Source organism: Lipotes vexillifer, unplaced genomic scaffold (assembly GCF_000442215.2).
Source record: "Lipotes vexillifer unplaced genomic scaffold, Lipotes_vexillifer_v1.1 scaffold102, whole genome shotgun sequence".
In the NCBI taxonomy this organism is placed as follows: domain Eukaryota; kingdom Metazoa; phylum Chordata; class Mammalia; order Artiodactyla; family Lipotidae; genus Lipotes; species Lipotes vexillifer.
In genome coordinates this window covers 1,233,639-1,245,040 of record NW_006786541.1, presented here as the reverse complement: position 1 = coordinate 1,245,040, position 11,402 = coordinate 1,233,639, and the positions used below count along the sequence as shown (strand labels likewise).

Genomic DNA, 11,402 nt, shown 5'->3' with positions numbered 1-11,402 from the left:
AAATGACTAACTAAAATGAAATTTCACAACTCTTCATGTCTATAATAATATATAAATGCACAAAATATCAAAAATACGAAGTCTGGATTTTTCCCCTTAGGTTGGTAATAAACTGTCAAACCTCTGCTTAATATAGTTACTTTTATGAGCCTTCTGATTAGCAGAGCATGCTATACAGGTACATGAATGCTAGAATTTTACCACGAGGATTATAGGTCTCATCTCAAACTAGTGACTTGCCTGTTACCCATATTTATATATATTTCATTTCCATTATAAAACACTTAAGACCTTTCTAGTGGTACATTCTAATCAACATATTACCTAAAAAAGAATCTTGATTTTTAAAATGAACCTTTTTAGTACTGTAACATGATGGGTTTAATTGAATAGCGGGAACATAATATGGTAACTACATTGTACTGTTTAATTCACAGCTGTAGGAAAACGTTTGATTTTTAAAATATAACCAAGATGAAGCTGTAGAGTTATGAGCAGTAAAATATTAGAAAACAGTGAATGAATAAATAAGATGCTTTTCCTTCAGTGGCCATTCATTATTTTGCTTTTAGGAACCTGGAAGAAATTGTCTTCTTTGAGTTTCAAATGTTCTGGTAAATCGAGTCGTTTCTTAGCTTCCTCAATATCACCTTGAATTGATGAAATAAGTGACTCTAAAGAATCAAAGTTCTTTTGTGGTCTGAGGTAGCCGACGATGGCCACGTTGTGAATTTCCCCATATAAGTCCTCTTTGAAAGTATGCATGATATTAAGTTTCTATGGACTTTTTTGTATTCTTGTAGTATGGGTTCCATCCTATGCTCACCACCATCTTATGGGCGTCTCCATTTCCAACACTGGCCCAACCATAATATATGCCAGTGGATGCATCAGCTGGAAGATTATCTACTACTGGTTCAGGAAAATTAGCTGTAGGGATGCCCAGCTGCTTGGCGCCGCGACCGAAGCCCCGCACCACCTGGCCGCGGCAGAAGTACGGCAAGGTGCCTCATGACGCCGTCCGCTCGGGGTGCGGGCTGCGGTCTAGTCCGCGCGTTCGGTGGAGCTGCCGTCGAGGCGGTGCCCGGACGCCCCCGGACCATCCGGGGGACACGGGCGGGAGCTCCGCAGGCCGGCCGGCCGGCCGGGCAAGCACACAGGCGTACTACTGGCCGAGCGGCGCGGACAACACGCTGCAGCGAGACGCTCATGCCGCTGACCGAACAGAAGGTGCCGGGCGATTCAGACGCTGCGTCTGGGCTCCGGAACGCCGGCGACAGCTGAAGGGCGGCTGTGGGCCGGGAGCGGAGCGGGGGCGGGCCGGCTTGGGAGGGCCCCCCAGCCCGCCGAGCGCCGCGGGCCTACGCACTCTGCCCAGGCCGAGCGGATACTTAGCTTTTAATTACACAACAAATCTTGGCCTGCTGCAAAGTAAAAACTAGGAAGAGAGTGTGTGATCCATCTTTAAAACTCACCAGCTAACATCCTGAAGAAACAGAAAGGTAGCTAAGCATTCCCAACCAGTCACCACCAATGAACAGTTACATGAATGAGTATGTGGCGGGCACATTATGGATCATAATGCAGCAGAGGATCTCATTCATTTCACTGCAAAGCTTACTGTAACGAAAACCGAGACCCTACTTTCTGACCAGCCTGTTTCTACAACATGAATACTTCACTTTCTTGGTTTTCAACTGGAGGTGAGAAACAATGTTCTGAGAGTATTTGACACCTTCAGTAAAAAAGAAGGCAACAAGAAAATGTGCTGAGAGATTCTTCTCTAGTCCGGGAAACCTAAATAAAAGTCTCAAACCAAACACCACTGACACAGTTGCAGCACTTAGGAAAGTCGGTAGCATTTGCCTAGTAATAATCTAGACTCCACAGAGTGCTCTCTTAGGGACATAGGTTCCTTTCCTTTCTTCTTACGTTCATATCCGATTTTTGTGATCATTGTTAAACATTTAACTGGATTGATTCAACTGACTGGCTACATTTTGACAGCTCAAAGTACCAAGTTATTTAATTAACTCATTTTCAGTTAACATAGTTGCTGCTAACCTGGTGTAAATTAAGTCTCCTCAGACTCTAGAAAAAGAGAGAAAGGAGGCCAATGGGACTGAGATTTCTATTGCATATCCCCTGCTGTCAGAAGTTTCCAGTTCAGGTCAGACCCATAAAAGAATGTCTTTTTTGTGGTTAAGTGTTAACTGGCAGCCAGGTGCTAAGATAGTGCTGAATCAGCCAAGAAGAGAGGGAGTAAAAGGAAGAAGAAAGTTTGGTTTATAGGCTGAAGTGAGCAAAGGAAACAGAGCCTGGCGAGAGTTATATATTGCTCCAGGCGGGCACAGGTGGATGGAACTGCAGGCCAGGTCAGAAAAAGAGAAAGATTTATGTTCTGTGCAAACAAAAGGCCAGAAGAAAAATCACCAATCCGGTTGGGCAGCTCTGAAGTGAAGGAAACAGCTGTTCATACAGTGAGGGAATGGTCAGGTAAGACGAGCTGGAAATAGTCATCAGAAGGCCATCTGCTGACCTGGGAAGGCATACCCTCGAGGCACGGAACAAATCCTGTCCTCCAGGAGGCCACGCGGAGGGGCCAGTATTGGCCAGGCCAGGAAACAATGCCAGGACGAGGCATTAAAGTTACATGAGCCTCATGTAAGAAGTTGCCTGGCGAGTTTACTTCCGAATGTGAAGTCGAGTGGAAACACAATGTTTTCTTCTTTGAGAACTTGGCATACCCACTCCACCGGGCCTCTCTGTAAAGCAAGAATGCGGAGAGGTAGTTCATCAAATGCCAGTGCCCCGTTACCCATCACCTTCACCGGAGGCTGCCGCTCCACCCCTCCTGGCCGCTGGTGGGGGTAGCCGTCAGCTTGGGGCAGCTGCTGGCTTGGGGATAGTGCCACAGCACCCCAAGAACTTGTGGCCTAAGTGAGGAGAGTGGATGGGAGGTGGCCTTTGACCATGGAAGGCAGCCTGCTGGGCAATAGGATGGGCAAGCCAGATGGGGCACAGAAAGGCAGGCGGAAATGAGAGCAGGAACTGGCAATGACCTTGCATTAATGGGCAGCATACCCCACTGAAATAAAGGCTGGCATGAGTGGGGCTTTGCTCTAAGGAAGCCGGCAGCAGCTGGGTCCTACCAATACTAATGAGCGTCATTATATCCCTTGTACAAACGAGCCAAATTTCAGACAAAAGGTGAGAGAGAGAAAAGATTTATATCATAACACAAAATACAAAATGTATGACCAAATATCATGAAAGAACCAACTGATAATTGGTGGGACAGCAAAGGCAATCAGAAGAAAGCACTGCCTGTCCAAAGTACTAAGATTAATAAGAGTGAGTGCTGTGGCATTATTAGTGACCAAAAAACAAAGCTAAAGTCAAATCCCTTGACCACCCTCCCTTCTCTCTCCCCTACCCCATATTTCAATATCTATGTCCTCATGGTGTTATAATTTACACACACATACAATACATATTCATATACATAGAAAGAGTGAAGGTGGTAACATTTGTTGAATCCTTATTATACGCCAAACACTCTTCTATATCCTTTACAGGTATTAACTCAATCAGTCTTTACAACATGCCTAAGAGGTAGAAACTATTTCTATCCCCATTTCACAGATAAGAAAATGAAGCACAGAGAGCATATGCCAGATAACACAGCTGGTAAGTATCTGAGCTGAGATCTGAACCAGGCATTCTGGGTCCTGAGTTAGCATATTCATTTGAGTTCCTGAAATCTCAGACCAGGGACTTTGGTGATAAGTGGTTAGTTATCAGTGCTGAGCTCCTCACATCCAGCCCTCTCCAGATTCCAGTCCTCAAACCTACTGCTCTCTGAGGTGCTATCCCCTCATCTCTGTCCATTCAGATCCTTCTTTTTCTTCATGTCCCAGCTCAAGACCCAGGAGGTTACCCAGCTGCGTGCCAAACCATTTTCTCTTCCTCCTCAGCCGACAGTGAGATTACATTTCCTGATCTCTTTCATTTAAGGGTGGCCATGTAACAGGCTCTAACAAGGGGAATGTCAGCAGAGTGACACGTGCCACTTCCAGGCCTAGCTTATGAAACTCTGCATGTGGAACCCTCCTTCTAGTTTGAGGCAGATAAGCATGGAGCCCTGGGAAGCCACATGCTGAAGCCAGTGACGCCATTTGATAGACGGTCCTGATCCCTGATCCCTGCTTAGAGGAGGGCCCCCCACTAATCAGGAACTCCCACGTGGGTCCTCATGTCAGTGGGAAATAGACTTCCAGCCATCATGTTGGAATCATCGGAAGTAGGAGTTTGTTTACTGTAACAGCCATCATCACTCTAACTAATATGAACTTTGATGGATCCACCTCTACACTAGGCTCTGTGTTTGTACGCTGGTTCCTGACTTTAAAGAATCCACAGAAAAGGGCTTCCCTGGTGGCGCAGTGGTTAACAATCCACCTGTCAATGCAGGGGACACGGATTCAAGCCCTGGTCCGGGAAGATCCCACATGCAGTGGAGCAACTAAGCCCGTATGCCACAACTACTGAGCCTGTGCTCTAAAGCCCGCGAGCCACAACTACTGAGCCCACATGCCACAACTACTGAACCCTGTGTGCCTAGAGCCCGTGCTCCGCAACAAGAGAAGCCACCGCAATGAGAAGCCGGTGCACCGTAACGAAGAGTAGCCCCCGCTCACCGCAACTAGAGAAAGCCCGCGCGCAGCCACGAAGACCCAGTGCAGCCAAAAATAAATAAATAAAATAAATAAAATTTTTTAAGTTTTCAAAAAACAAAAGAATCCACAGAAAAGAGGGAAAAGAGATAAATAACAAATAGAATATAAAAATGTTGCAATAACAGAATGCCTAATATTTTGTGGGAATACTGCTAAAAGCATGAAGTCAGGAAAAGCCATTAGAAATACAGTGACAGTAGAGGAAGAGGTGGAGTTAGCATCTCTCCCTGATACACCCAGCCCATTCGTTCCATCCCAGTGAGGATACTGGGTCTCACTTTATGTTATATGGTGAAAACTGTCCTAGAAAAGCCAAACCTGGTGCCTATCATGCTCACCAGCTCTGTTCAAGGGACATGCCCCCTTTGTGCCCCAAACGAAGGGGATATGCCTCAAGCTCTGCCTTAAGCATGTCTGTGCCCCTAATTAGACCAAGGGTGGCCCAATCTCCAGGTTGACTTCAGTCCACTGGGGTGGTCTGATGTCACACTGTGCCCAGTGGTAATTAACTAGGCCATTCAGATTCTCCCACTCTGGAAGATGAATGAGGGAACCTCGAAGGAATTAGCCTATTGGAGCAGGATGAAAAAAAAGAAGGCAGGCAGAGAAGACTGGAACACAGGCTGTGTGTTCACAGCCTGTAATCTCACTGCCGGCTGTAATCTCACTGTCGGCTGAGGAGAAATGAGAATGCAGATGCCACCACTGAGGGGCACGTTGGTCAGCTGCTTAGTGGCAAGCAGCAGATGGACTCTGGCTGATTGAAGCAGAAAAGGGATTTGTTAAAAGGGTAACAGAGAGCTCACAGAAGCCCTCTGTCTTAGCCTGGACTGCTATTACATTCCATAGACTGGGTGGCTTAAACAAGAGGCATTCATTTCTCATGGTTCTAGAGACTGGAAAGTCCAAGACCGAGGTGCCAGCAGATTTGGTTCCTGGGGAGAACCCGATCCTGGCTTGCAGACAGCCACCTTCTTGCTGTGCCTTTCCATGGCAGGGTCGAGGGAGCTCTCTTGTCTCTTCCTCTTATAAGGGCACTAATGCCATCAGAGGGACCGCACTCTCATGACCTCATCGAAACCTAATCACCTCCCAAAGGCCTCACCTCCAAATACTGTCATTGGGGTATATGGCTTCAACATATGAATCTACATAAACATTCATTCCATAACAGCCTCGAAAACAGAGCTAGGCTTGGGGGTTCTGCTGCCAGGAACCACAGCCAAAATCACTCTCTAGTGATGTCCCATAATCCTCTGCCATCCACCACTCAGTGAAGGGACTTGTCCCATTAGCACCAGTGCGCCAGACACTGCCCTGTTAGTCTTCTGTGGCACTTGTCACCTCCCACCTTCTGCCAGGATCATTTCTGACCACATCTGATCCCCCTACAAGAACAGTAGTAGATCTGTCTCTCTATGCCTCTCACAGCCCCATCAGGAGTCTTCAGCCTAGTGGTTAAGTGAATGCATCAATATCTAATGAATAAAAAGAATTTCCATTTAATATGACAGCTGCCTAAAGTAATAAAGCTGCAGCAACAGTAGCTACAATGTATTGGGTATTTACTAAGTGCCAGTAAATTCTTCAGTGCTTGATGTGCAGTCTCTCATTTAATCTTTACAGTAACCTTGTAAGGAAAGCATTATTATTATCTCCATTTTACAGAGGCAGAAGCACTGACTTAGGGAGGTAAGTAACTTGCCCAGTTTCACTCACCAAGTAAATTAGAGGAATAGAATTCAAGCTGTTGATAATGTCTCCAAAGCTCATGCTCATCACACTTTTAGATCATCTAAAATAGACCCCACCCGGCACCTGCTCATGTTAAATGCCACCAAGATAAGAAAAAAAATTCCCATAGTCCATTTCTTTCCCCACTCACTCTTCCCTCCTCCCAAAAAAGTTAATAATGGAAAGACACACGACATATCCACCACAGATTACTGTCAGTCCATTCAGCTAATTTCAAAAAAGATGATGCTAATTATTAGACATAATGAAAACTTGCTCTTCAACCACAATCCAAGGGGAATAGTCCAATTGATTAACAGGGATTTCAAACCACGCATTCAATTTCTCCTGCTCGTGTTGTAATGGATGGGAAAAATTGGTTTGTAGACAGAGATTTTTGAGAGCTAAGTGTCTAAGACACTGAAGGGAGCCACCTCATTAAGTCCTAGGCCTGGTTAGGCAGGCTCTCGAAACCAGAGGCAAAGCCAACGGCAGGTAAACTCACTACAGGCATTATTTAATGAAAGTCTGCACTTTATCAGAGCATTCTTCCTGAGTCCTAGATTTTTTTGCATGTTTTTTTCTTTTTCTTTCTTTTTTAACCATTCGTTAGTCTTTAAAAAATGCAGCACTGAAGCAGTTAAAAATAAATCTAGGATTTGCAGAACAATAAGAACTTAATCATGGCAGCAAACTAAACCTCAGGGACAGTTTTAGTCTCCAAGTTAAAATATGGTGTCTCTGAGTAAATTGACTTTTCACAGAATACTCTAACATAATGAATAGTCAGGCACTCCAAGAGAAGCTCCTGGGTATTGGTCCAGAGCCCACAACCAGCAGAAAAAGATCATAGTGTACGTTGAAAAAAATTACCCATTCTAAAGGTCCTCAGCGATCCTGAATATTTTATTAGAAACCTTTTTGTGGTGGAGACCAACTGGGAGCTCTTTCTCCAAGGAGCGAGCTGTCAACGGTAGGAGAATTGAAATCCAGACCAAGTCAAGCTTAATTAGATCTCCCCCCCACCTCCAACCTCACATTTCTGGTATATTCTTTGCTGACTATGAAACTTGATAAATAATAATACATTGGGATTTGTTCCCCCTAACCTTTCAAAAAGAAAAGTGCAATTGTGGACAGGTGGAGAAAGAAAATAAAAATGTAGTGGCAGATTTCAAGACTCTAGACAAAATATTAGCTGAATGCTACTAATAATGTAATCACAATAATGTGATCAGAAAACTCACAGAGGTGCCTCAAGGGTGGCACTGGGCAAGGAGCAATTCAGATCCATGAGTAAATAGTTTCTGAGTCTCTGCTTTAAGGCCAGCACTTGCTGGGCAACACAGGAAAAGTGACCACATATTCCGGATTTTATGAGAAAAATTTCAATGTCAAATCTCCTCTTCCCTCATCCCTGCACATCCACATGGTCTCATTAAAGCACATGTCCCAACTCTGGGTTCAGAAAATATGATTGCTGAAAGGATGGTGGATATAACTCACTGTACATGAGGAGTCAGTACTCTAGTTACTGCAGTAAAGGCACTGAGTGTGGATGGCAAGGCTGGGAGATCATCATTCCTTACACCAAGCTCACTTTTACGGATTGCTATTTTCTGTTTCGTAGCGTTACATTTTTCTAAATCCTTAAATATGACAACTTCCCTTCTTTTTAATTTGGCAAAGTGCAGGAGTTCATATAACATTTCGCTGGCCTCGTATGTTCAGACAACTTTCTATTAATAGCATTATTTGTGATAGAGCCTCCTTTTGAGGACACCCCTTCTACCCTTTGCAACAATTTTTACAGCGCTGCATTTCAAAAACAATTTAATAGGAGCCTGGTTTCTTTTGAAAAATGTGTGCATATCCAATTTTCCCTTAGTTTCACAATACACAACACATCTGTTATTTCAATGATAACAGATGTTCTACTGAAATTGTAATAACTTGTGAGTTAACTGTATTCAAAACTTTATAGTTACACACATTCCAATAACTTAATCCTCTACCATTATCTCTTCAAATTGATTTAGCTCTGCAGAAGTTGGAGAAAATCAAATATTCATTGTGTTTGCTTTGTGCATGTATACAAAAATCACATCGTGATTTATCTCTCCTGGTATTAATCCTGTCTTCTTTGGAAAGATGGGGTAAAAATCATAACAGGATCAACAATCCCTCTTCTCTTTACTCATAAAGATAAATTTCATAGGCAATTCAGGATTAATATGCATGCATCTATGTGCAAGCTTTTTTACGGATTTGTAGGGGCCCTATAAATCCATTCTGCATTTCTAGCCATTTACCGTTTAAATAAATGACCTTTCCTCTTATCTCAGGGCCACAAGCCTACCCCCATTTGGCCATTTTATCTTTTATTATGGAAGCATCTCTCTTCTCCCAAAGCAAACTACTTTTTTTCTCTCAAGCTTCCCTTTTGTCTTTTTTTTTTTTCCTCCCAAATCCAGAGATTACAAACCATGTGTGGGTTACAATGACATATGCACAAGTAGACAGTGGGCCAGTATAGTGGGGGGTCTGAAGGAGCATGTTAAAGTCAGGAGAGCCTCCACCTTCTAGAACTTTCCATACCAATAGAGAGCAGAAGACTTGTGCAACAACCATGAGTAAAACTACTCCTGGGAGCTGTTTGAATGAGAACATATGCTAAGGGGGTCCAGGGAGGGCTGGGGGCCCAGCAGGGCATCATAGGGGAGCACGGCCTGGAGTTGGGTCTTGGGAAATGGTGGGATTTTGAAAGGCTGAAACCCAGGGAGAGGGTACCCCCAATAATGCCAAGGCTCAGTAAGGACTGTGTGAGAGGGATGTGAGCAGAGGGGAGTCTGGCCTCATTTTTGGCTGATCTACCCCAGCAAGAGGACCATGCTCTTGTCAATTTCCAATCTCTTCCTTGCACTTCCCTCTGCATAAAAGATAAAGAAACACTGGTCTTTTCACATATATGCTTCACCAAACACAGAGCCCCAAAAGTCACCAGCTGGACAGGCCTGGGTAGGAGAGAAACTCCTGAGGTGAGGAGAGCCTAAGTGCCCGTCACTCACTGGGTCCCAATTTTGTTTTGGCCTGTGGGCTCTACTGACTTCAGAAAATTAGTTCCATTATGCTCAGCTCATTCCCAGACCAACTTGCCACTTCTAGCACACATCCTCTAGGGATTTCCCCCCAAATACCAGACCAATGAGTGCTCAAACAACATGAGTGTCACTACAGATATTTACAAGTGGAGAGAAAGCGCTGCTTGAGATGGGGACAGAAAACTAACTACCAAGTTAAGTATTAAAGGCTTCAGTCTCATCCTCCGTGTGGAGAGGCAATAGGGCACAGCAGGCTTTACAGCTAGACTGCCTGGGTTCAAGTCCCAGCTCGGCCACTTTCCTGCACTTTTGACTTCTCTGTGTCTCAGCTCCCTTCATGTATAAAATGGGTGTGATAATAATACTTAACCTCATTGGGTCATTGTAGGGATTACAAGAGATGAAATGTGTAATGTTCTCAGAACAGTACAGAGCATCCAGTATTGATGCTATATCTGTTATTATTACTGGGGCCATGGCCCTTCATTAGCGCTCGTATTAAAGAGCTAGAGTCCTTGCAGCCCACTGACCCGGCGCAGTGATCCCTTCCACTCTTGCCCTGAGGTTGTTCCCTGGCCTCTGCCCTGATACTCCCGCTTGGATCTCTTTCAATCTGAGTGATGTGTTAGGTGACAACTTCTGTTTTGCAGATTTAGTCCCTCTTACTGTCTTCTGACTAGTGGTCATTTCTCCAGAAAATGTAGCCTTTCCTGCAAATGCAGCTCTGGGCCCAGCAGGCACACAATGAAGGCCAGGTGAATTGAGGTTGGCCGTTCTGTTTTCACAAGCAGGCTCCTCTCAGCCTAGACCATGTCACTGTTAATGATGGATTGGTAAACATTTCCTCACTTGTCATAAAGTCTTTGTGTGGGATATGACAGATATCATGCTATTCTTAAGGACAACTGAAAATAATATGAGCTACATGTGTTACCTGAGTAACAAAATATCAATATTAGGTCTTTTTAAAAAATCAGAAACAAGGGGAAACAAATATTAGGTCATATTTGTAAAGAAATTCTCCTGGGGACAGGAAGACTCAAAGAATATAAGGTTTAATTCTAAATTCAGTGGTGTTAGCAAGTCTGCCTTGCTCGAATGTCCAAAAAGCATTTGTAGAGCATATACCCCATCTGTGCACACCCACCATGGTGTTTTGCTTAATCTTCATGCCCCTGTGAAGGGGCTCACTGTTACTGAAAAGAAAAAGCAGGGCTGAGTACAAATGCCCTGAAAGCACCGACAAGGGACCAGGGAATGGGGTGGGGGTCACCCAAGGGAACTCTCACTCCATAAAAGGAAAACAAAGATAAAGTAATGGGACCATAGAGTAGCTGGTGTGATTGGCATTTGGAGGGAGGAGGGCAAAGACCTGGCCATAGAGGAGTCTGGAAACACAACTGTGAAGGTCTCCATGGCCCCACTGAGACACAGGGGAGTGAAGAGACAGATGTCTCTGTTTCCTTCTAAATTCTTAGAAGATTCTAACTCTTCATGTGGGTGCCAGGTGCTTGAATTCAGCAAGCAGGAAGACATGGATTCTTAACCTTTGGGCCACCTTAACTCTTAGGAAAGACCAGTAAATAAGCCTGCAGGATCTCTTGGATGAATTCTGAGTAAGTTCTGGTGGCAGCTAGATGTTCACGTGAAGTTCCAAGGTGAGACTGCAGAAAACTTTGACTTGGGTAAAGGGTCCTTTCTGGTTTTTTGCTCCACACTTTACTACTTGATAAATTCCTCTTTCAACAAAGTTCAGTTTTGATTCTTCTACTTTATCAACTCTTCACTCAGATCTGTGGCTCTTTATGGATTCGCCACCAATTTTAAC

General features: G+C 44.4%; 1 pseudogene; it reads right to left on the bottom strand.

Moving 5' to 3' along the window:
* Positions 1 to 543: 543 nt before the first annotated feature.
* Positions 544 to 11,402, bottom strand: part of LOC103076287 (riboflavin kinase pseudogene) — a 40,847-nt pseudogene continuing 29,988 nt past the window's right edge.